The following is a 23,485-nucleotide window of genomic DNA, read 5'->3' as shown; positions in this document are numbered from 1 at the left end:
CACTGCTGATTCTATTAAATAAGAGCGTGTTGTATATAGAGGCTGGCTAATCTCCTATTAAGGAAAAATATCCCAACACGCAGCCACTTCCAATTCTTTTGTTATTTTTATATTTTTCCCATGCTTAGTATCTCTTTAAATACCAGTTCCAAAGTTTTCATAACACGATTATCAATACTAAATCACCATAGACAAAATAGATAAATGTCCACAATGTCCTGCAATCCAAGTCCTCAAAGAGAAATTACAGATGTCTTGCTGCACAGTGTCGTCTTGCAATATGTCTTCTAAAAGTCAGCTGCCAAGCTGACCAATAGGATTCCTCTTTTGCACAGCCGTTTAACAATCCATACTCAGTATCCACCGTAGTGAATATATGCAGGCTAATGCAATGATATTATGACAAGCAACCGGTTATGCCTTGTTTCGCTGGATTTCTGCTTCTTCAGATAATTACAATTTCATCCAATCACAATTTTGTGATTCAAAGTTCCATGCTCATGAGCCTAGAAGACATATTGCAAGACGACACTGTGCAGCAAGACATCTGTAATTTCTCTTTGAGGACTTGGATTGCAGGACATTGGACATTTATCTATTTTGTCTATGGTGATTTAGTATTGATAATCGTGTTATGAAAACTGCTGATTCTATGACAGGTAGATAAGTAAGGCACCTGACAGCCACATACTGATATGGATACATACTCTCTCAATGGCAGGGTGCTATTGGCTATTCACAGAACCCACCAAGGAGGAACAGAGCACCCTCCGTTGGAGTGAGTACCATGGTGTGACTAGGAGTAGCCCTGTTGGAGTGAATATACTGCAGGCAGCTCTACAGATGTGGGTTCTGTTCTCCTTCTGCAGCCAAGTTCCCTTCTGCACATACCGGGAAGATACATTGCCATTCCAGCCACAACATGCATATGTTTCTGTAGCTTACTTAGATGAGACAGCTATGATAGAACAGCCAAGACCTCTTCCATGCCAGGGTTCAGTCATGACAGTAACAAGGGAACACATAACAGCACCTTCAGAAAAGGCATTCCTGTCAATTATCCAATAGCTCACCAAGGAAAGGCATCCATGTATCAACACAAGGTTCAAATGGCGAAGCTCACCTTTTGGCCAGCAACAGGGAGAACAGCAGCAGAACAAAAGGAAAAGGCGGGACTAGAACCCACACATGGGAGCAATCCTGTAACCACTCATCAGCTGGGTGCACAGGAACAGGACACAGCATAAGGCATTAGGTGCCCCCCACCAGTGACAGGCTACAGAGAGAGGCATAATGTTGTGCAAAGGTACAGCTATAGTGTACCCAAGGCTCCTGGTTAAATCCTAAATGGGGCAGCCTGGATGGAGTCCCAACCAAGGCTGAGATTCGGCCCTACCACATGTATAATCATTTGAAATGGGCCACTTGTGCTGACTGGTTGCCCCAAATGCCCATTATTTTGGCCTGCAACCCTCATGCACTATCTCTCTGCTGCACGCAAGAGACCATACCCTGCTCTTATTCCTCCCTCCCTGGGAAAACTGCCTGGTTTATCAGATGCCAGTAGTAATCTTAGAGTGCAACCCGGAGACTGCTCCCCCTTACGAGAGCGTACCTGTGCACATGTTGGACCAACCACTTTGCCCATACCCAGTGTGAGGTGCAATCTGAAGTCAGTAACAAGTGGGGGCAGTAGGGGAGAAAATGATCCCTATCTATCAAACCCCAGTCAGGCAGAGAGACAGTTGAACATCAGACCACACATTTATTGAAGGGCATCAGGGATACTGCAAACAAATCAGAAGAATGGCATTGCCAAATCTGTTGTCCCAGTTGCAAGTCAAGCTGTCTCATTCACTGCATGCTTTCTGTTAAGCAGCTTACAGTGGTGCAGGAGCCAGGCAAGACAGAGTTGTCATCTCCACAGAAGTGCAGTTCTTGGTTGTAGGGCTGCCAGCTGCCTGGAGAAAAATGTCCTGTCCCTTTAATAGAGACGTGATGGGATGTTATGTACCTCCATGCAATGTAAAGCTTTGGCTGCCCATTTATACTCATTAAACCTCTGTTTAAAGGGACAGGACCATTTTCTCCAGGCTTATTGGCAACCATCAATCAGTGGGTCAATCAATGGCTGCCTGCAGCAGGAACTAGATAATTTCCCCCCTTGACAGCATCCTGGCTCTCAGTTGTGTGCTTCCTTGGCTGGGTAGAAATGTAATTAATCAATTAAATAAATAACTCTATGATTCTACCAGTAGACTCTGAAGAGTCCGGGGGTGTTTTGTTGTGACACACACAGTCACACCCTTATACTCTTTGCTAATTAATACAATTTAGTTATTGCCTTTAGTTCTGTCCTTGCAATTATGAATATAGGTGAGACACACCCTTTCTGTCAGTGCCCATAAGCATATTGTTGGATGTTAACCCTTTTTGTCACCACCTGGTAAGGTGGTTACAGTGTACTAAGCAGTGACTAACTTGAGTCATTCATCTGCAGTCTTGACTATGCATCCTTGATCACACTTGGAGCGTACTGTTCAATTTGAAATGCAGTCATTATGAAAAAACAGTTACATAGCTTTGTAACAGAGCTGGCTCACCCATTACACTGGCAGGTGGCTTCCTGCAGGGCAAAGTTAATTCATCAGGGGCTTTACATCTAAGTTTGGTATCATATGCTGATAGGATATTGGCTGATTTCCCCCCTTTTCCTCTCTACATGATCATTATTTATTTATTTAATTGATTAATTACATTTCTACCCAGCCAAGGAAGCACACATCTGAGAGCCAGGATGCTGTTAAGGGGAAATTATCTAGTTTATCTAGTTATCTAGTTCCTGCTGCAGGCAGCCATTGATTGACCCATCACCTCCCCCCATATAGAATTTCTCTCCCCACACTCCGAATTGCCCCCTCTGTTCATGCTACCCTCCAGAATAATTATATTGGATTTATGAAGTGGGAGAATTCTTAGGGCCTGCTGGCTTGAATGTGTACTCATGAAGGTGTAGAAAAGAGCAAGCGTCCCGTAGCACCTTAAAGACTAACAAAATTTCTGGCAGGGTGTGAGCTTTTGTGAGTCACAGCTCACTTCTTCTAGTAACTGTGATTCAAACTACTGTTCTGTCAAGGTCAGTACTGGCTATTCTGACTGTTAACAACATTCTAGGGCAGGGGTGGGGAACCTTTTTTCTGCCAAGGGCCATTTGGATATTTATAACATCATTCGCGGGCCATATCAACTTAAAAATTAGCCCCCCAAGCAGGCAGCTGCCCCAGATGACCCCCCCCAGTGCAGGCAAGCATCCAACCGGTGGCGTACTCACCCACCTGGTGGCACAGGATGGTCTGTTGCACCAGGCGGGTGTAGCCGTCCAGCCACACACCGGAGTTGCTTCTCCACATGGTCGGGGCCAGATTCTACAGCTGGCTCCTGCTACCTACGCCTGCAGGGGAGAAATGAGGACACACTGGCTAAGAACTCCCCCCCGCTCGCATTCTGGCCCTGCCCCTTTTTACCCCTCCATTGTCGCTACTTCTGTCCCAGCCCTCTTATAGTACAGAGGGAATATGTTTCTCCATAGCCCGGGTGGGAAAGGGTTAACACAGTTTCTTGGGCGGTCCTAGCAGCTCCATAGCTAACAACTCTTCTGCAAGGGGGGAAAAGGTTCCTTTTCTCAGCAAAACAAACTCACATCTGCCTTGAATAGAGGCTATTCCTGTCCGTGGGAGGGGTGGATTGCCAGTCTTAGATCCTTCAGAGCTAGAGATCTGCCAAGGCCCACGAAGGGCCAGACCAAATGACTTCGCGGGCCTTAAACAGTGCCTGGGCCTGACGTTCCCTGCCCCTGTTCTAGGGCAGTGGTCGGCAAACCGCAGCTCTCGAGCCGCATGCGGCTCTTTGGCCCTTTGAGTGCGGCTCCTCCGCATCCCCGCGCCCAGCCAGGCAGAGGCACCGCACTCCCGCCGGGCTCCAGTGCGCCCCAGGCGGGAGGAGCCAGCAGGCGAGCGGGAGGCGGCTGCCTCACGTGCGACCACAGCGCCGCAACACGCGCGCCGGGCTGGCAGCTCGCAGTGCCCGCTCCTCCCGCAAGACCGGGCAGCTCTCCAGCCCCCAGTGGGAACGGGCCGGGGGAGGCGGGGGCCCGGCCTTCTTGAAGCCCCCTCCCCGCGCTCGGCTGCTGGAGGAGGAGGGGGCGTCGGCGGCGTGCCTCTGCCAGGAGGGTCTGCCATGAGCAGTGCCCACCTCCGGGCGGAGCCAGCCCAGCAGGAAGGGGCCGGCCCGGCCGTTTGAACACTGGGTGTGCAGGCGGGCTCCTGGAGCTGCGGAGAGGAAGGCGGGCGCGTTGATGGTGTTTGGTCTCCGAAAGGTTCATCTCAAGTATTGTTGGCTCACATATTGCTATCCTTTGCATTTGTAGTCAGGGTTAAAAGTAGGATCTTTCCCCAGGGATTTTAGTGCATCTTTATTAGGGATGAAGAAGGGAGTTGTGATCTTGCAGAAAAGGTGCAGGGATAGTAGTAGCAATTACTTCCGATTAATTAACCATAAAATGGGGGCTTGTATATGAAGGCTGTCAAGCACTTTTTTTTCTTCTGTTACAGTGTGATTAGGTAAAGGTAGTCCCCTGTGCAAGCACCGGGTCATTCCTGACCCATGGGGTGATGTCACATCCCGACATTTTCTAGGCAGACTATGTATACGGGTGCTTTGCCATTGCCTTCCCCAGTCATCTACACTTTATCCCCAGCAAGCTGGGTACTCATTTCACTGACCTTGGAAGGATGGAAGGCTGAGTCAACCTTGAGCCGGCTACCTGAAACCGACTTCCGTCACGATCGAACTCAGGTCATGAGCAGAGGTTTTTGACTGCAAGTACTGCAGCTTACCACTCTGCGCCATGGTGGACTTTAAAACTCTGTTCTTCTGAACCAAGCTTAATTTTATGGCAGTTTGTTTATAGCAGTGGGGTGTTTTTTTCGTTTTGCTGGATTGTTGGAGCAGGGACAGTAGAGATAGTCATGATGTTAACTTTCCAATAAAAGTCCTGTGATTTTCACATTTGGACAAATTGTATTCTTAATTTTAAATGTTGAACATACGAAGGTGTTAGAACTTGTGTCCTTAATTCATTGAGGCTCTTGCATGTGTGTTTGTGTTTCCTGGAGAAGGCTGGGGGATGCTGGAAGGAGGTTATCAGTGCAATCTTATAGAGTTACTCCAGTCAAACCAATTGAAATCAATGAGTTTAGAGTGTAGTAACTCTGTAGGGGATTGCACTATTGGTATGGCAGCTGAAAACCCACTGCAGAGTAATGTGGCTTTATTGTACATGGTTTTGTTCTATGCAGTAGCCATTGATGGTAAACAACGTATTAGCCAGGTTGTGTGGTTTAAAAGTTTCTTGAGTAGTTGAGAATGTGCTTGCCTGATCAAAATGCAAATCTGAGTTGGATAACTTGAACCTCCTTAAGAGCAAAATATTTCATTGCAGTAAGGTTGATAGCCTTGTTGTAAAATTAAGTTGATGAAATTAAAAATGGGAGAACAGTATCCTAGGAGACTCTTGGTTGTTTCATTAGCTAATGTTGTGTAGTATACCACTTTTTAAAAAAATTACTGGGGGGATTGTTGTACTCCCCCAGTGCCAAAATATCTTGAGCTGACTTTGCTTTAGGATACTCCTTGTGTCCCATTTCCTGCTGCTGAAATTTAAATATTTCAGAACTCCTCCCTCTTTTGGTTTCAAACATCCAGCCTGATGAAGAGTTTTGAAGCTTGCTTGTACTCTGCTTTTTGTCATTTTGGTTGGTCTGTGAGAGAAGGTATTATGTGGCTTTTTGTTTTCGGATCATTCGCTACTGTACTAGTCATATGAGCACATTGTCACTCATATTTTTAAAAATATGCCTTTTAGATGTGGAATAATGCTCTTTAACACATGAATGAGTCAAATGTTGGTAGCCATGGGAACAAAGTTAATATTAGGCTTGCACACAATATTTTGTTTCTGGGTTATCAAGCTGGCATCTGTCCTCAAATGAACAATTTTTACAACAAATTCATATTTATGTAGTATTCTGCAGTCCCAGTAGTTCCATTTACATTTATCAGGGCAGCTGGATAATGAAGCACATTTCCATGTGAGGAAGTCATGGGGAAAATGAAGGAAATGAACTGTTGTTCATGGGGCTGGAGGTATGGGGTTTGATAGTAAACTCTAGCCAGTCGCTCAGTTTAGTCTGCAGCACATTCAGTTGTCTTGTGGCTCCTTAGTGGTGAACAAACTACTGTGGCAGAGTAGAGGCTTTACATAATATATATATTTTAAGGCCACCTCTTCATCAAAAATCACAGAACCAATTACATGTGCTTTTCTTCTGAGTTTATCTTTGCAACCCTAGAAAGTCAGGCTGAGAAAGAGTGACTTGTCTCCCAGTGAGCTTAATCGCTGAGTGATGTCTGGAATCTAGGTCTCCCTGTTTGAACTTCAACATTTTAGCCTCTATACCACATGTATCAAACAGACATAGAAGACTGCATACATGGTCCCAAGTCAGCAGTAACCTGTTAAGCATAGTATGGAAGCACTAGTGCTTACTTACCGCTTATTTCCATGTGGCTATTACTATGTATGTTTGAAGTGCTATCAAGTCACAGCTGACTTATAATGACCCCGTAGAGTTTTCAAGGCAAGAGAAGTTCTGCAGTGATCTGCCATTACTTGCCTTTGCATAGAAACCTTGGAATTCCTTAGTAGTCTCCCATCCAAATGAACCTGCTTAGCTTCCAAGATCTGATTATCCTAATCTAGTTTGGGCCATCCAGGTCAGGCTATTACTAGGGGTCAGCAAACCCAGAGGTGTTGGTGGACTTATGCATACTGTTCATTAGTGCTTGGTTTGCATGAGAGCATAGGAGAGAATTAACGTTTGTAGAAGCAGTAAGGTCTTATGACAGCTTAAAAAAACATTTATTATGGCACAAGCCTTGGAGATTAAAGCCCTTTTGCCAAATGCAGGGTTGTCTTTAATTGGTGGAGATGTGTATACATAGGGAATGAAAATAGTCTGTGCAAAGCTCAAATATATGCAAAATAAGAACAATGGCCATTCACAATAGCAGTAATTTAGGATATCACCATTTTTCCAACTTTGCTGTATCAGGCCTTGATAAATTTTCTTTAGCTCTAGGAGCTGGCCCCAAAATTTAGGAGCCAGACTCATGTTTCAGTCTTCAGAGTTATGTATATTAACATATTTTCTACTTATTGCTACCTCAAAACCTAATCCTAACTTCAGAGTTTCTTGTAATCTTATTAAAGCTATGACAAAGGTTGTCCCGAGCCTTTCCGGCTCTGAGGGAAGGGCATCTTGAAGCTTTGGGTTTTCCCGCCCATTGCTTGAGGAAGCAGGATCAATTTTTGACTTCCTGTCTCTTTGGCAGGAAAGCCTACAGCTTCCACTTTCCTTCCTGCCTTGCTGGGGAGAGCACATTAGCTGCATAGCTCTGCTGTGCTCACTCCTATTAGACTAGTTAGTTTTAGGCTAGGACTGTTCTTTCTTATCTCCTTCATACCTTTTCTCTTCCTAACTATATATTTAAAACAAAGAGAGGCTTTTCTGTCCTTTTTTCTTCTTCACCCACTGTTTCTCTGTCCGAGCGTGAGAACGCTCCAAAATGGCAGCTGCAGCTACACAGGTCGATCGGGAAGACGGCCTTCTTTCCGTGACCGACTACGATCCGGCTCTCTGTCCTCAGGGAACTGAGGGATGTGGAGAAGCCCCCCAGAACCGAGCAGTCACAACAACGGAGGCGGAGGACACGAGGGAACTCGTAAAGTCCTCTCAAGAACAAGAGGACTTATAAAGGGCAGGAATAAAGGGCTGCCTTGAAAACAAGCTCCGCAACAAGTGGCAAAGGTCTGAAACGGCTGGCGGGACCAAAGCGCTGCTCGGTCACCCCGCCAGCTCATGCCTCCAATGTGCCTTCCTCCTTCTGGTAGGGAATGGAGCCGGCCCCCAGACGATGCAGAAATCGGCGGACGGTAACGAACCCCCCCCCCTCTGGTAGACAAGGGGGAATGGTCGCTGTGCCCGCAAGTCTTCCAAATGATCCTGGCGAAATCAGGCCCTCTCTAGGTAGACCTATTTGAATCCAGGACGAACCACCTACTCCCCAGGCTCTTCACAAGATTCTACCATCCTCTGGTGGAGCAGGTTGACGCTCTCCTGGCACCATGACTGAAGGGGACCTTGTACGCTTTTCCTCCGCTGCCAATTCTTCCGAAGGTGCTCAGGAAGATATGACTTGAGAGAGCCACAGTAGTTTTGGTCGCTCCAGAATGGCCACGTCGGCCATGGTGTGCACATCTCGGGAAATGTCCATCCAGAATCCGTGGCACCTACCTCCAATCCCAGGCCTCCTTCGCCAGGGACCCATCTCACACCCAACCCCAGACTGGTTCAAACTAACCATCTGGACATTGAAAGGCTTGAGCGAAGATGTTATCTCCACCATCCTACAAGCCAGACGACCTTCCACCATAAGAATCTACGACTACACCTGGAAGGTCTTCGTGAGGTGGTGTTGGAGGAAGGCCAAAGACCCTATATCCATAGACCTACCCTCCGTGCTCACCTTCCTACAGGAAGGCGCCTCCCAACATCTTAGGCCAGCCACTCTCAGGAAGAAGATTTTGGCCATCTCCATGATCATTCTGTCCCTCTACAGCCACCAGCTTGCCAGCCACCCACAGATCAGAGCCTTCGTCAGGGGAGTCACACAGACCAATCCTCCTCCCATTCAACGATTTCCATTCTGGAGGCTGAACGTCGTACTACAGGCACTTACCAAAGTTACATTTGAACCTCTCAGGGAAGTTTCACTCAGACTCCTTGGGCTCAAGGCGATCTTCCTTACAGCCATCACGTCAGCCAGAAGGGTATCCGAGCTGGGAGCTCTCTCCATACGTAAAGAGGTAGGGGTCCTATGAGGAAAGGTTGAAGGAGCTGGGTATGTTTAGCCTGAAGAGGAGAAGACTGAGAGGTGATATAATAACCATCTTCAAGTACTTGAAGGGTTGTCACATAGAGGATGGTGTGGAGTTGTTTTCTGTTGCCCCAGAAGGTTGGACCAGAACCAACAGGTTGAAATTAAATCAAAAGAGTTTCCGTCTAGACATTAGGAAGAATTTTCTAACAGAGCGGTTCCTCAGTGGAACAGGCTTCCTCGGGAGGTGGTAAGTGCTCCTTCCCTGGAGGTTTTTAAGCAGAGGCTAGATGGCCATCTGTCAGCAATGCTGATTCTATGACCTTAGGCAGATGATGAGAGGGAGGGTATCTTGGCCATGTTCTGGGCATGGAGTAGGGGTCACTGGGTGTTTGTGGGGGAGGTAGTTGTGAATTATAGAGCCCCGTGGCGCAGAGTGGTAAGCTGCAGTACTGCAGTCAAAAGCTCTGCTCATGACCTGAGTTCGATCCCAACGGAAGTTGGTTTCAGGTAGCCGGCTCAAGGTTGACTCAGCCTTCCATCCTTCCGAGGTCGGTAAAATGAGTACCCAGCTTGCTGGGGGTAAAGGGAAGATGACTGGGGAAGGCACTGGCAAACCACCCCGTAAACAAAGTCTGCCTAGAAAATGTCGGGATGTGACGTCACCCCATGGGTCAGGAATGACCCGGTGCTTGGACAGGGGACCTTTACCTTTACCTAGTTGTGAATTTTGTGCATTGTGCAGGGGGGTGGACTTGATTACCCTTGTGGTCTCTTCTAGCTCTATAATTCTGTGATTCTAAGTCAGTTTCGTTTGTTTTCGGCTGCCATTACATTTAATAGAAGGCAGTAAATTTGGAAATTATCTGTTACTGGGAAGTAAGTTCAATCTAAATTAATGGGACTTACTTCCAAGAAAATGGATTTTGGATTGGGGTGTAAAATTCATGCCTGTTCTGTAGCCTATTTGAATAGGGCTTGAACCTAAAGCAAAGATTTAATGCAAAAGGATTTTATACAGCCTTCATTGAACTGTAAAGACCAAAACATCCATATTTCACACACCAACCTGAAATACGGTATGCTTGCATATATTGGAAACAAAATTAAGACAATGATAAGGAGAAAGTAATCAGAACCAAGCTGAAATATGTGGTATTTGGTTACCCAGATGGGTAGAATAAATCACCTGTTCAAAAGGAGGCACCTTCAGTCTTTTTTAAATGATATTTTTGAGGGTCTTCTCATGCCCTGTTCTTCCGTCCTAGTGAAGAATAAAGCCCAGGAGCATTTCCTTCTGTTCATTGTTCCAGTCAGGTTCTCATGTTTCATCTATCACACTGGTATCTAAGGGCCTGCTTGGTTGCCTAGCAGCTTTATGGTGTTTGGGGTATTGTCTGTCTATCAGACTAAGATGTGAACAGCCCACAAACTCATCTTTTAAACCTCTTAAATTAACAGTTTACAGTGCAGTCGTTGCCCAGTAGAAATATCTGAAAATTATGTAGAAATTTACTAGTTCCCATGGTTTAAGTGGAGTTTAGAGACTTTGTCATAGGTTTGGGGGCCTCAGAGTTCGTCACAGGCTTTATACTAGAACAGCCCATGCTAGGTTTTTGTATCCTGAATAATAATTGGTCTGCTTGTTTATCTGCTTTTGGCATAGGGGAAATTGAAAAGAAGCTTACTGGGACAATGCTTGAGCTCTTTTAAGTCCTGGGAAAGCACTGTTGATAACTGTCTGTGTCAGAAGGACAAAGGCATCTCTTTATCCATATGGTTTGTTCAAGCAGGGATCTGAGGCAGTACGGTAAATACTGCTTGGAATTCTTGCTTTACTAAACTCGTATTAGGATACCATTAGAATTACAGTATAGCTTACTTGCTTGGTATGTGATATTATTTTATGTAGATATTTGTACCCCGCTTTTCTCCCCAGTGGAGTCCCAAAGTGAACTACAGTATTATTCTCTTCTCTGTTTTGTCCTTGCAATAACAACCTTGGGAAGTAAGTTAGGCTGAGAGTGGCTGGCCCAAGTGGCAGTTTCCTTTGAGTTCTGCATGGGAAGTACCTTGTATTCTTTGCCTTTCTCCCCTGCCCCATGGTATAACAGTTAAGGTCAAATGGGATTAGATATCCACCCATGCTTATATATTGGGATTTAAGCTCAGTGGTCAATGCATTTCAGTGACTGACTGGCTGGATTTCACAGCTATGTTGCCAAGTGCCTGGCTGCCGGCAATAGAAGGATGCTAAGCATCACGTCGCCCAGAAGTCACTTTACTTGCGTTTCTATGCCTGAAAATCCAGTTATATTTGAACAGTGCTGAATTTCTGCTGAGTGCATCATCATAGGGTTAATAACTTTCTCTTTAGTATCGTGTCAATTCACCTTCCTTTATTTGATACATACAGTAGATTTGAATGTTGTTTTCTGCTTCTTCCAGTGTATCTTTTTCCAGTCTCCTTCCAGTATATCTTCTGTCTGCATACAAACAGGGTTATTTAAAAAGAAAAGAAAAAAGTAGCAAGGCAGTGCCTGGTTATGTATGTATGCATGGCTACAGAGTCTAATTTCAATACACCTCTTTATGTACAAAAAACTCACCCCCAACAGTTTCTGGGGCTAGTAATGGCACTTTACTGCTTTAAAACAAAAACCATCAAAGAGACGATTGTGGTATTTTGCAAAGTTCAATATCTTTATAAATGATCCTGAGTGAAAGACCATCTCCTTAAAAATAAAAGCTTAATTACTTTTCATTACATTACATAAAGGAGCTTTAATTAATGTACATAACTGCATCTTGTGTGTGCATTTAAGATAGCTCCTTCCTTTTCTTGAGGACACATGTTGCACGATGTACGACTTCTGAGAGGTCGGGCCGTGCAGATATGACTCACAGCCATGCCTCCTGGCCTTTCCGCAGTCTGGAGAGGTGTGGTGGTGTGACTGCAAGTCAATTGAACTTAGCATCTCTGCAGCCGCCGAAGTTTGACTGCAGTGGGGAAGGAAGGTAAGCTGAATGCACCCAGCCTTCAGTTTAGCTTCCCTTTCCGCCGCAGTCGAACTTCAGTTCCAAAATCTGGAAAGATCCAAACTATGGACCGCTTCTGGTTCCAAGCTGTCCGGATGTGGGATACTCAACCTGTATTTATAAGACAGGATATGTGCTTTGGACAGTAGTGAAAAATCACCAAAAGTTGTGCAGTAGATATTCACTGTTGTGCTCATTGTCCTGCCAATTCATAGATGTGACTATGTGCTTGTCCTGAGAGCTTGTAATGATTCAGAAACTGTTACCCCAATCTGGACTCAGAGCAGGAGAAATAAGCTTAAAAAGGGTTCCAGAAAGGAATAAAGTAGATATTAGTGATCTTGATGGACCAATGCTCTGATTCAGTATAAAGCAGCTTAATGTGTCAAAGCAATGATATCCTCACTATATCCAGTTCTCAACATGGCCCCATCTATGGAGATTGGGGCTGTGAGCCAACAAGACAAGATGCTTCATTATTTTGCTTTACAGTTCTCGCTCTGAGGAGGGCATGTTCAGATTGGGTGATTCCCATCACTTGCTCAGGGAGGCAGGAACAAAGTTGTTTCACTTCCAGTCTCCTATGAGGAAATCGCCTCCTCCTTTTCAGTTCATTTCCTGTCTCGTATAGGGAGAGCAGCTTCTGTGTAGCTCTCTGCTGCCGCTAGTCTTTCTATACGTGTTTTTTCTCTCTAGCCCCCCCCCTCCTCTGGTTCTAAAATTTTCTCCTACCATGCCTTTGCTGTTACTTCTGTAACTTTGCCTCAGTTAGTTACAGCCCGTTTCCCACCAAAACAAAATGGTGGACATTTGCAACAATGAATATATCTCCGTCAAGGATCTAGACCCGGTCTTGCTTACAACTATGCCGTGGTCACGAGACCAACCCACCTGCAGCCACTCTTGTGGCCTTAAAGAGTTGGTTAAGGAAGGAGAGCCGAGGATGTCCAAAAGAAAGAGACCAGACACCACACATTAAAAAGGCAGCTCACGATGGACAGGCCTCTACAGCTCCCGGCCCAATCCCAGTCAATCAGCAGGGCCTCCCAACTAATCCAGAGGAGATGTCGGTGGCACAGTCTTCTGGCCCAGAGGTCTCAGCAGTTGGTAACATACTCTCCCCCACCTCCGTTCATCCAGGCAGCGTGGGGGGGGGGGCTTTCTACCTTATCTTTGGAGCTGGCCAACTTAGTAAGAAGCGCCTTCATGGGCTGATTGCAAGCTTTGCAGCTGCCCTCCCCAGCTCCCTCTATTCAGGGATCACAGGGTTTCTCCCCAAGCTCCTCCCAGAGTGACCAAAGGGGAGGAGATAGTCCCAAGGAGGATCAGCTTCACTACAGTGAACAGAGCAGATGGCCCACCAAGGCGGCCAGAAAAGCCCTCCCTCCAAATGCAGTTACCATTCAGAGTGTAGTCCATCTCCCCTCTATTTGGAGGAAGAAGATAAGGAAGAGGGTGAGTTCTCCTTTTATGAGGAGGAACCAGTTACTGAGGAAAAGCAGACTAGGCTTTTCAATGGCAGTGACTACCAATCCTCCCTTGGACATCATGTCCTTCATGGCACTAGTCATGGCAGCGGGCTCAGCGACCAGGCGTTCATTATGGCTGTATGTGCGGCAAGTGGACTCCCGCTCCAAAACCATCCTGATGGGATATCTGTTCCAAGGGAACAAGCTACTTGGTGACAAGTTAGAGAAAGTCCTAGTAGAAACTAGAGATAAAAAGAAAGCAATGCCCTGGTATCTGCGTAGGGATAACAGAGGCCATCCATCACAACCTCCTTTTCATTCTTACGCTTTGCCCTGCTACAGGTCTGGTCAAAGATGGAGCTAGTGGACTTCCGGTAGGGGCTCCTTTCATAGAAGAGGTAGTATCTCCAGGGCACCTCGCTTCTTGCAGTATCAGCCTGACAGGTCGGACAAGACTAGTCATCAATCCAAACAATGATACCATGTCGCCGCCAGTGGGGGGAAGGCTGAGTCCGTTCGTACACCAGTGGGAGCATTCTCATCTAGACCACTGGGTATTTCAAATAATCAAGAATGGCTATCTAATTGAATTCCCGGACCACTTCATTGTGTCAACAAGGTCGCTCAACAAGGATAAACAGTTGAGAACTATAGCAGCCATTCAACACCTACTAGAAATTCGCACAGTTGAACCAGTGGAGCCTGCAGAACACTTCTTCACCATGTATTCCATCTTTTTCACAGTGCCTAAAATGAGCGAGGACTGGTGTGCTATTTTAGATCTAAAGCACGTAAACAGGCATGTTCTTCAGAGGCACTTCCAAATGGAAACACTGAATTTGATCACGAAGGCACTACGTCCAGGTACCTTCTTAACATCCATAGACCTAATGGAAGCCTGCTTCCACATACCGATGCACCTCGACCATCGATGGTTTCTCTTATTTGTTTATCAGGAGGAGGGCAACAAAGATGGTGAGGGGTCTGGAGACCAAGTCCTATGAGGAAAGGTTGAAGGAGCTGGGTATGTTTAGCCTGAAGAGGGGATATGATAACCATCTTCAAGTACTTGAAGGGCTGTCATGTCCTCATCCAAAACATGCTAAAGAGAAGGAATGGCACACCTTGGACTTACGGAGAGCCCTATGCGTCAACATCTGGCATATGGAGCACTTCAGAAAATCCAGCTCTTTACTCATCATCTTGACTGCTCCCAGCCGAGGCATGTCCATGTCCAGAGCCTCTTTCAGCTACAGCATCAGGCTCTGCATTGTACAGGTGTACAAATGAAAGGGATGTTGGAGGAAATGTAAGAAGAAAGGAATGTGAAAGGGAGAAAGAGAGGCATCCAAAAGAGAGAGAGAGAGGAAAGGAAAGGAAGTTCACAAGTCCTGTCTAATTACTATAATTCTCTCACTTACCTGTTGTAGTTCTGTCTGTTCCATGCTTTGTTTTTTAACGGTTTTAACTCGATTTTCCTAGTTGTCTGAGGATTTTTTCTCTAGTTTCTTCCTGTCTGTTTAGTGCTGTGAAAGCATTTGAACTGAAGAGGAGGGGGCGATTCCCTCATAGGAGACAGGAAGTGAAACAACTTTGTTCCTGCCTCCTTGAGCAAATGATAGGAATACCCAATTTGAAGATGCTCTCTTTACCTCAGAGCAGAAGAAACCTTCACGGTGAGTAATCCAAGGTTTATTCTCAACATAGCCCCATCTGTGGAGATTGGGTCTGTGAGCTGACAAGACAGGTACTTCTTAATTTTGGTATGGTTATGCATCTTCTGCTGTTCTCTGCTAGTTAATATAAACCAGAAAATGTAACATGCTGGAAACCTTATGTAGTAATAAAATAATAATTCCTTTTTCAGTTCTGCCGCTTGAATTACTTGATGTGAGTGTCTTTGTACTTCTGGTCTTTCTCCTGTTAGTGGTGACGAAAATTACCCTAGAGGATTTGTTAAATATAGCATGTATATAGTATTTATTTACATCCTTAACTGCTTACCGTTGCCTTAAAAACCAGATTATCCTGATTAGGCACTGCCTGAGGGGTGTGTGTGCACATATGCTTCAGAGGGACATTGCTTTTAACTCTGCTGCTCTCCAAGTAATAAAATAATTCACAGAAACAACAAAACTTTTATAGTGTTTTGTTAGTAAAAGCTGTAGCAGCCTAAATGCCCTTGCATTTAAGGCTTTTCACACTTAATTCTGATTTCTTTATAATTTTGGGGTGTTATTGGGTTGATCCCAAGTGAAATGCTAGTTCCTTATTGCTTCCCAGTGTAACAAGCAACCTGGTCATTGGGCGAAAACGCCCGGTCTCTTTAGCCTCCTTTATTCCCTGGTAAAGCGACCATGCATTTTCGCCCTTTGTCAGAGGCAGAACTTGTTCTTTGTGCCTCATATCTTACTGTTGGGAGGAGATCCCTTTCTCTTTGCCCTCCTTCCAGTACCTTCCATTTGCCCAACTGAGGTAAGAAGGGTATTATTGGATGAATACTGGGGCAGTGAGAGTTTGCCAGTGAGGATGAAATGCCAGATGGAAACTGCTAATGCTTTGGGGCATCATAACCATGTGAACTGGGCATGGGTGAGTTTGAAGGTGGTATTTCAAGCAGCACAGACTGAGCGAGCAACTGAACTAGTTGCCCCAATGTGAATGTACCGTACTATAAGTTATAGTAGAAGTATGAATAATGACATAGTTAAAATATATGCCAGTAAAGGCTTGTGTTGTTGTTGACATAGTTAAAAGTACTAAAGATTCTCAAAGTCTGAAGAGTAAAATACTTACTGTTAGATAATTGTATTTTGTTTTACTTTTGGGATGACATTTGCATTAGACTGATAGAGAGTAATATTGAGGCCAAATTCATTGCAGACTTAACTGACTGGATGCACTGTTAGACAGTTACTTCACTTTGCGACTGTTGTGACAGTCCACTCAACTTAAATCTTAGCATGCAGAAAGTGATGATAGTTGGTCTTAAGATTCCTATGTAAGAATCTGATAGTATCCATTGGATGGGCAGTTTCCTCTCTGGTATTCTTGCTAGTGAATATATACCTCTACTTTTTGTGTCAATTCAAACATAGCCATTGAACAGCATAAACCAGCATTTCATTGCGGAAACTTACTTTCAAATTACCTGGCATGTATTGTTCTATGGATTTCCTGTTGTAATTCCCTATTGAAAACAGTTGGCTTTGTTTCTCAGCTGTATGAAAAGCAATTCAAATAAAATAAACTAACCATATGGGAGAAAACAAATTGTCTATACATTACAGAATGTTGCCAAAGGCAGCGGTAAGTGGGGAGAATAAGGGTAATCCTACTGTTAGTTGTACTACTGTTAGAGATGATTACAAACCAATGCAGTTCCTTCCAATCTTCTTACTGAGGGTGTTGACTGATGGCCTAATGCCATCAGAACTTGATTCGGTTACAGAATCCTGGTTTCTGGGAATAAGTTCCTCACCTGTCTTTGGAGCTACTTCCCCAGTGTCTTGGAACCCAATAATAAGATCCTGACTTCCTTCTCCCTCTATTTTTGGTTAGAGTTGGATTCTTGTCGAGTGGTCTGAGATTTTGTCTTGTAGCGATGACTCAGACCCTTTTCATATGATTCAGTTGAGCACACCAACCATGTATAACAGGATCCATCTAATACATGTGGTCACATTTTTAATGTGAAAATGGCAATGTACATATTTTCCAAGCCAAACACTGCTTATTTGAAGGTCTGCATTTGCACATACTAAAGCTGTACATGAGGGGAAAATACACACACTGCCCTAGTCACTAACAGAAGAAGAAAACTGGAATATTGATGACCTGGAAGTATAGTTGGTGCACATAAGATAGAATCAGATTTATTAGTATGGCATATGCCAGTAAAACATATTTGTATCATCTATACATGAGATAAAAGATTACATAGATTTTAAAAAGACAATACCTGGTTAAAATTTTTGACTAATATTTAAGAAACCAAAATTCACTACATATTAAAAGAAAAATTAAAAAAAATATTCTAGTTGCCATGACCCAACTTTAAGCAGCGGACTTTATATGTGACTGCTAATCAGATTTATAAATACGGTGAAGCCATTAAAATATTCATATCAATTACAAAATAGAATTAAAAAATACAATATCTAAAACTATGGGATATATAATTCTTAAATAGATAAATTAGCTAAACACCTCAGATTAATATAATATTTTCCGTTTTAGGTTGGATTGCCAAGCCCCCGCTTTGTCTGGTGGATCTTGTATATTGCAGCACACAATTTCGCTACTTGTTTCATCGTCTGGGCTGACCCTTCCCATAGGACAGGGGTCGGCAAACTCATTAGTCAACAGAGCCAAATATCGACAGTACAACAATTGAGATTTCTTTTGAGAGCCAAATTTCTTAAACTTAAACTATATAGGTAGGTACACTGTTTATTAACTTAATAAACTTTAATTAAAGTTTTAAGTCTTAATTAAACTATAGGTACACTGAATAAAACTTTATATCATACTTAATAGTGATCTTATTTATTGATAAAAAGTAAATTGTAAGTCCCTGCCATTTCCCCCTCCCCGTCCGGAGTCCTTGTCTGGAGGCCTGGTCTACCGCCATAAGCCTATTGGTAGACCTGGCCTCCGGCCGAGTCCCATTGGGAGGCCAGGTCTACCCATTGGCTTTCTTGGCAGTAGACCTGGCCTCCGGAGGCCCATAGAAGCCAATTGGTAGACCTGGCCTCTGAAGGGAGACTTTTTCCCCTCCTCAGAGTCCAGGTCTACCGCCAAGAAAGCCAGTGGGTAGACATGACCTTTGAGGAGGGAAAAAACTAAGTAAGATATCCATAAAATTAAATCATGACAATGACTGACAAACTTAATGTGAACAATGTGAGCAAACTTTTCTCTAGATTCACAGACGCAGTAAACACATGAGAACATAAGAAAGGCTGTGCTGGATCAGACCAAGGCCCTTCAAGTCCACAGTCTGTTCCCACAGTGGCCAACCAGGTGCCTCCAGGAAGCCCACCAGCAAGACCAGTGCAGCATCATTGTCCTGCCTGCGTTCCATAGCACCTGATATTATAGGCCTGCTCCTCTGATCCTGGAGAGAATAGGCATGCATCATGCCATTTTGATTAGTAGCCATGGATAGCCCTCTCCTCCATGAACAGGTCCACTCCCCTCTTAAAGCCCTCCAAGTTGGCAGCCATCACCACCTCCTGGGGCAGGGAGTCCCACCATTTAACCACGTGTTGTGTGAAGAAATACTTCCTTTTATCAGTTTTGAATCTCCCACCCTCCAGCTTCAGCAGACGACCCCGAGTTGTACCATTACGTGTGTCCCGGGTCGGGGGCCCCACCCCGCGCCCCGGGGCTTTCCCGCCACCCTCCACTTACCAGACAAGCCCCTGCTGGCTCCAAAGTGTGCCTCTTCCCTACAGGGACCCACAGGCCCAGAAGACCACGGGGATTGGAGTCGGTGCCGCAGAAGACGGGGCGCCGCAGCCCAGTGCCGCTTCCGGGGACGTTCCACCAAAGGAAGCGTGCCCCGCCCAACAGCTGATAGGCGGGTGGGGCAGGCCAGGAACTGCCGAGCCGCCCGCCCAGCAATCGCACGGCTAGAGGGGAGGGGAGGGTTTAGCCTCTCAACCATTGAGGGGAAGGGGAAGGGGGACCCGGCCATTCTCCACGGCGGGGGGGGAGAGACAGCGCGCCCGCTTGCCTGCTCTCTCGCACTCGCTCTCTCTCTCTCTCAGGTGCGCCGGCTCCGCAGCCCGGCTGCCGGCACGAGCGGGCGCAAGAGCAGGGGCTCCGAACCAAGTTCGGAGAGCTGCACTCAACGGGCGAAAGAGTTGCATGCGGCTCGCGAGCCGCGGTTTGCCAACCCCTGCCATAGGAGATTCCTCAGCCTCCCTTCCTCAGTGCTGTCCTGTGTTGGATTAAGGAGAGGGGAAATAAGCTTACATCTTGCTTCCTCATAGAAAGAGTATCTGAAGAAAACGTGCGCAATAGACTCGACTTCACCCCACTTACAGGGACACCCCCATTCTAATCTTGATAGCCTCTTAAATCTGGATTCTAGAAATCTGGCTTCTAGAATCGCCGAAGGTAGGGCAGAACTTCTGGCTAACAAAAAAGACCACCTTTGTTTGTTTATTTCCAGGAATGACAGGTATTCTGCAGGCACCAACGTATATCTATTGCTTGTTGGGGCCAAAAACGCCGGAGAGCTCACAAGCTCGTTTTGGCCTTCGGGGTCAAACAGCCTCTGCCTAACTAGTTGCTTTGCACATAAGATAGTAACATGACTTTGCAGAGGTCTTGCTTTATATGCAGAAATCAATTATGGTGTGGTACTATATTGCTTTAAACTGGATGATGCCTATGTGTGTGTGTGTGTGTGCATGCATGTGCGTGCATTCTAGTTGTTTACATAGCAAAAGCTTTGCTTTACAGTTGTCGGATTTCTCTCTCCTCCCCTTTCGCCCTGAGCTTGACCTGCTTTTGTTCAAGAATGCCCTAGTTTCTTTACAGCTGGGAGTTTTAAGAGTTGTTATTAGAAAGTTTCTTTTATAAACATATTTTAAGTTAAAGGACACCATTAAAATAGGGTACCTTGGTGTGGGGAGCTCTGTATGCACACAAGTCATCTTTTATATATAGGCCCTTGGGAGACTTGAAGGTGAAGGAAAGGGTGTGGGGTGGTTGGTGGAAGGGGAGGGTCTATCTACCACAGTTAATGGAGAGAGTACTGTAGGAGGAGGATATATTTGTGTCTGTGCGTGTGTGAGAGAGATTGATTTCGTTATGGAGGGGGAAGGGAATGGCGAGGCCGCAGCTGCTGGTAAAATGATACAGAAGAGTCAGCAGCCCTGGCGTGGAGAGAACCTCCAACCTGTGTTGCCTTTGCTTCTCTGAAAAACAGAAGAACTCTGCTGAAAACAAAACCGTTTTTCAAGGCACCGGTGCTCTTAGCTGTAGATAAGGAGCCAGATAACATCAATGGTAGGTAGGAGGATGTATCACTTATTAAAAAGAAGAAAAAAGAATGTTGAATCACCACTGCTGAAACATTTAGGGGTTCAAAAAGGGTTACTTTTAATATTCAACTAAATTAACTTTTTTAAAACCCAGCAGGAGCTGATAGTGAATTTAATTTGAGATGTGTTACTTGGCGTTAAAGGAATTCTTTTCATTAGCACTGGTAAAAAGATTATTTGTGGGCTCTAGATGAATGGGACACATCTACATGAACATACATCAGGAATGGTTCTAAATGGCTTCGGTGGTGCACTTAGCAGAAACTCCTTGTTGCTGCCAATCCTGTGTGATGTGCCATGTGTTCAAGGCGCTTATTGCTATAGACCACTGGTTCCCAACCAGGGGTCTGTGGACCCCCAGGGGTCCGCGAGAACTAAATTAAGGTCCGTGAAACAAAGTTATAAACCCATAATAAATTAATATTTTCAATTAAAAGTTCTCTATTATAAAAATATATATTCAAATATTATTCTAAGCTTAATGTTTAACAGTTATGATTAAAGTTTATTTTCAAATTCTTGGAATTTTTATTTTGGACCTTGGGGTCCCTGCACTGAACAAAAAAGTCCTAGTGGTCCCTGGTCAAAAAAAGGTTGGGAACCACTGCTATAGACACTCTTGGAATAACATGCGTCTCCTACAAAGCAGTGCCCTGCAAGGGACTGTGCATATCCAACAAATGGAATGGGTAAAACAACATCCAAAGCTGTTCTGAGTTGCAATCCAGTAATATGTTTGCACTGAGAGGGTGTGGCTGCTCTCTTAAGGAGGTAGAGATGGTGGTGGGGGGGCTAAACTTTCCCCAGTGTTTCTCTTGGTTGGAAGGACTTGTTCTGTTGGGACCCTGAGCTTTTAGTATTGTAGCATGTTGGCTGTCTGTGCCTAGAGACCAGAGGCGCAACCTTCTCTTATAAGCTGTATTTCTAGCAGAACCTTAAAATGTGCTTTAGCCTCACATAACCCTGCTTTCTCCTTTGGGCAGGGAAAAATGAGAGAGTACTGCTAAGTAAAACTGTCTTGTACATTGACCCTAACTAAATTCATCTGTTCAGTAGATATTTGGTCCAATTGATTTGCTGTGAACTTTCCTTTCAACTAAGCTTGCCCAGGTTGCCGATTATCACACTTTGGGAATACTGGTTTTCCTGACTGATGAATGTTCTTGTAACAGCCGCAAGCAGGTTCTCTGGAGAGGTGGCATAGAAGTTTTCTAAAGAAACCTGTGCACTAATTGTTAAAGTTAGATATGCAGTCTATGATTATTGTCCCCCCACATCTCCATAATTAAAAGGTACATTTACAAAATCTTTTTGAGATTCCAAGCTGTCAATTACTTTGGTTCTGTTCACACTTGAAATAGATTGGTATATTGCTGTATGTAGCCCTTAATGGAGAACACGGGGATACAAACTATTTTAACATAGGAAGTTTTGGACATGTATGTGTCCAGTATTTCTGGTCCCAGTTCAAATAAATTCCAGTGGTAATCTTATTGGTGTAATAAACAAGTGTTGTTAGTGTAGAGCCCAGTAATGTTCTGGCACTTTCATGATGAAATTCCTGAGTACTGTGTAAACTAAGTTTTCAAATATGACAAGTGGAGGCCCGCAAGACTGATGGGGGGTACCCCCCCTTGTCACTGAGCCTAGGTGCCATTCCCTGGCATCACCACCCCATCACTGCTGCCGGGCCCAGCGTGGCCCCAGGTCTCTTGTCACAGGACACAGAAGGCGGGTGCGTTGTCTTAATGTGTGCAGACAACGCTTTTTATTTGGGGGAGGTTTAAACCCCCAATGTATTTTTACAGGTTTTCAGGAGTTTATGCAAACCTGGGGGTTCTCCAAATTTTGCAGAATTGTTTTGTGTCAGTGTGGCCTCAGGCCTGCAACACTCTCAGGAGGAGAATCCCATCCCCCCCCCCACCACGTAGGCTTTCTCACTGGGCCCACCATAGCTCCTGGGCTCTGTCGCAGCCTCTGCAGTGCTTGCTGCTCCTGCTGCTGCTCCCAGGCTTTGATGCAGCCCCTGCCTGGCCTTCCATGGCTGCCAGGCTCTATTGCAGCTGCTGCCAGGCCCTTTGTCGCTGCTGGGCTCTGGTGCAGGCGCTGCTGGGCTCTGGTGCAGGCACTGCTGGGCCTGGCATGGCTCCGGGGCTCCACTATAGCTGCCACAGCTCCCAGGCTCTGACATATGTGCCTCCGGGCCCGGCACAGCTCCCAGGCTGCTGAAACCAGGGAATGACCACGCAGGAGGTAGATGCGCTTGGGCAGAGAACAGTCTTTTATTTTGGGGGGAATTTAAACCCCCCGATGTACATTTTTTTTAAGTTTCAGATTTTTCTGCAAACCTGGAGTGTCCCCCAAGTTTGCAGAGCTATCTCTTTTGGGTAAACGAGGCCCCAATCCAGGGACTGAGGTATCTGCAGATGGGGCCTCACTTTCGGAATTAGATATATAGGTGCTGGGTGAAGATTGCAGTTTATGACTGATATGCAAAACCTTGCCATCTCTTGCTTTCAGTGAGCTTTGCACAGACATAATACTTGGAGACTGCTTCAGTGGTCCTTTTTCTTTTTGGTATCTTCTGATTTAGATAGGCATTTCTTCTGGCAAAATATCTGTCTGATATAGTTGACTGCCAGAACTCTTTATTAGGTCAAAGTTGCCTTCTGGAGGTTTTGAACAAAGTGCCCCCCCCCCCCCCCCGGGAATTGATGCCCCATAGAACAGAACTAACTGAGGGTGGAATGAAGTGCTGTATAAAACATTCAGTTCTTGGTGTTTAGGCAAAGGTATACTGGATTTCAAGGGAACGAATGGAGAAATAGCTTTTTAAAAATTCACTTGAACCTTAAGGTACTTAAGCTGGAGCTACATGCAGTTGGATTTTTGTTTTCTTTTTTAATTTGTCACTAACTTTTT

The 23,485-nt window shown here is 45.2% G+C and overlaps 1 protein-coding gene across 8 annotated transcripts in view; it reads left to right on the top strand.

Moving 5' to 3' along the window:
• Positions 1–23,485, top strand: part of CLASP1 (cytoplasmic linker associated protein 1) — a 266,876-nt gene that overhangs the window by 4,088 nt on the left and 239,303 nt on the right. The gene's annotated exons all lie outside the window — the stretch shown is intronic.

The sequence above is a fragment of the Euleptes europaea genome, chromosome 15, assembly GCF_029931775.1.
Source record: "Euleptes europaea isolate rEulEur1 chromosome 15, rEulEur1.hap1, whole genome shotgun sequence".
NCBI lineage: Eukaryota > Metazoa > Chordata > Lepidosauria > Squamata > Sphaerodactylidae > Euleptes > Euleptes europaea.
The sequence above is the reverse complement of the archived record's forward strand: the minus strand, read 5'-3'. Positions and strand labels throughout refer to the sequence as shown.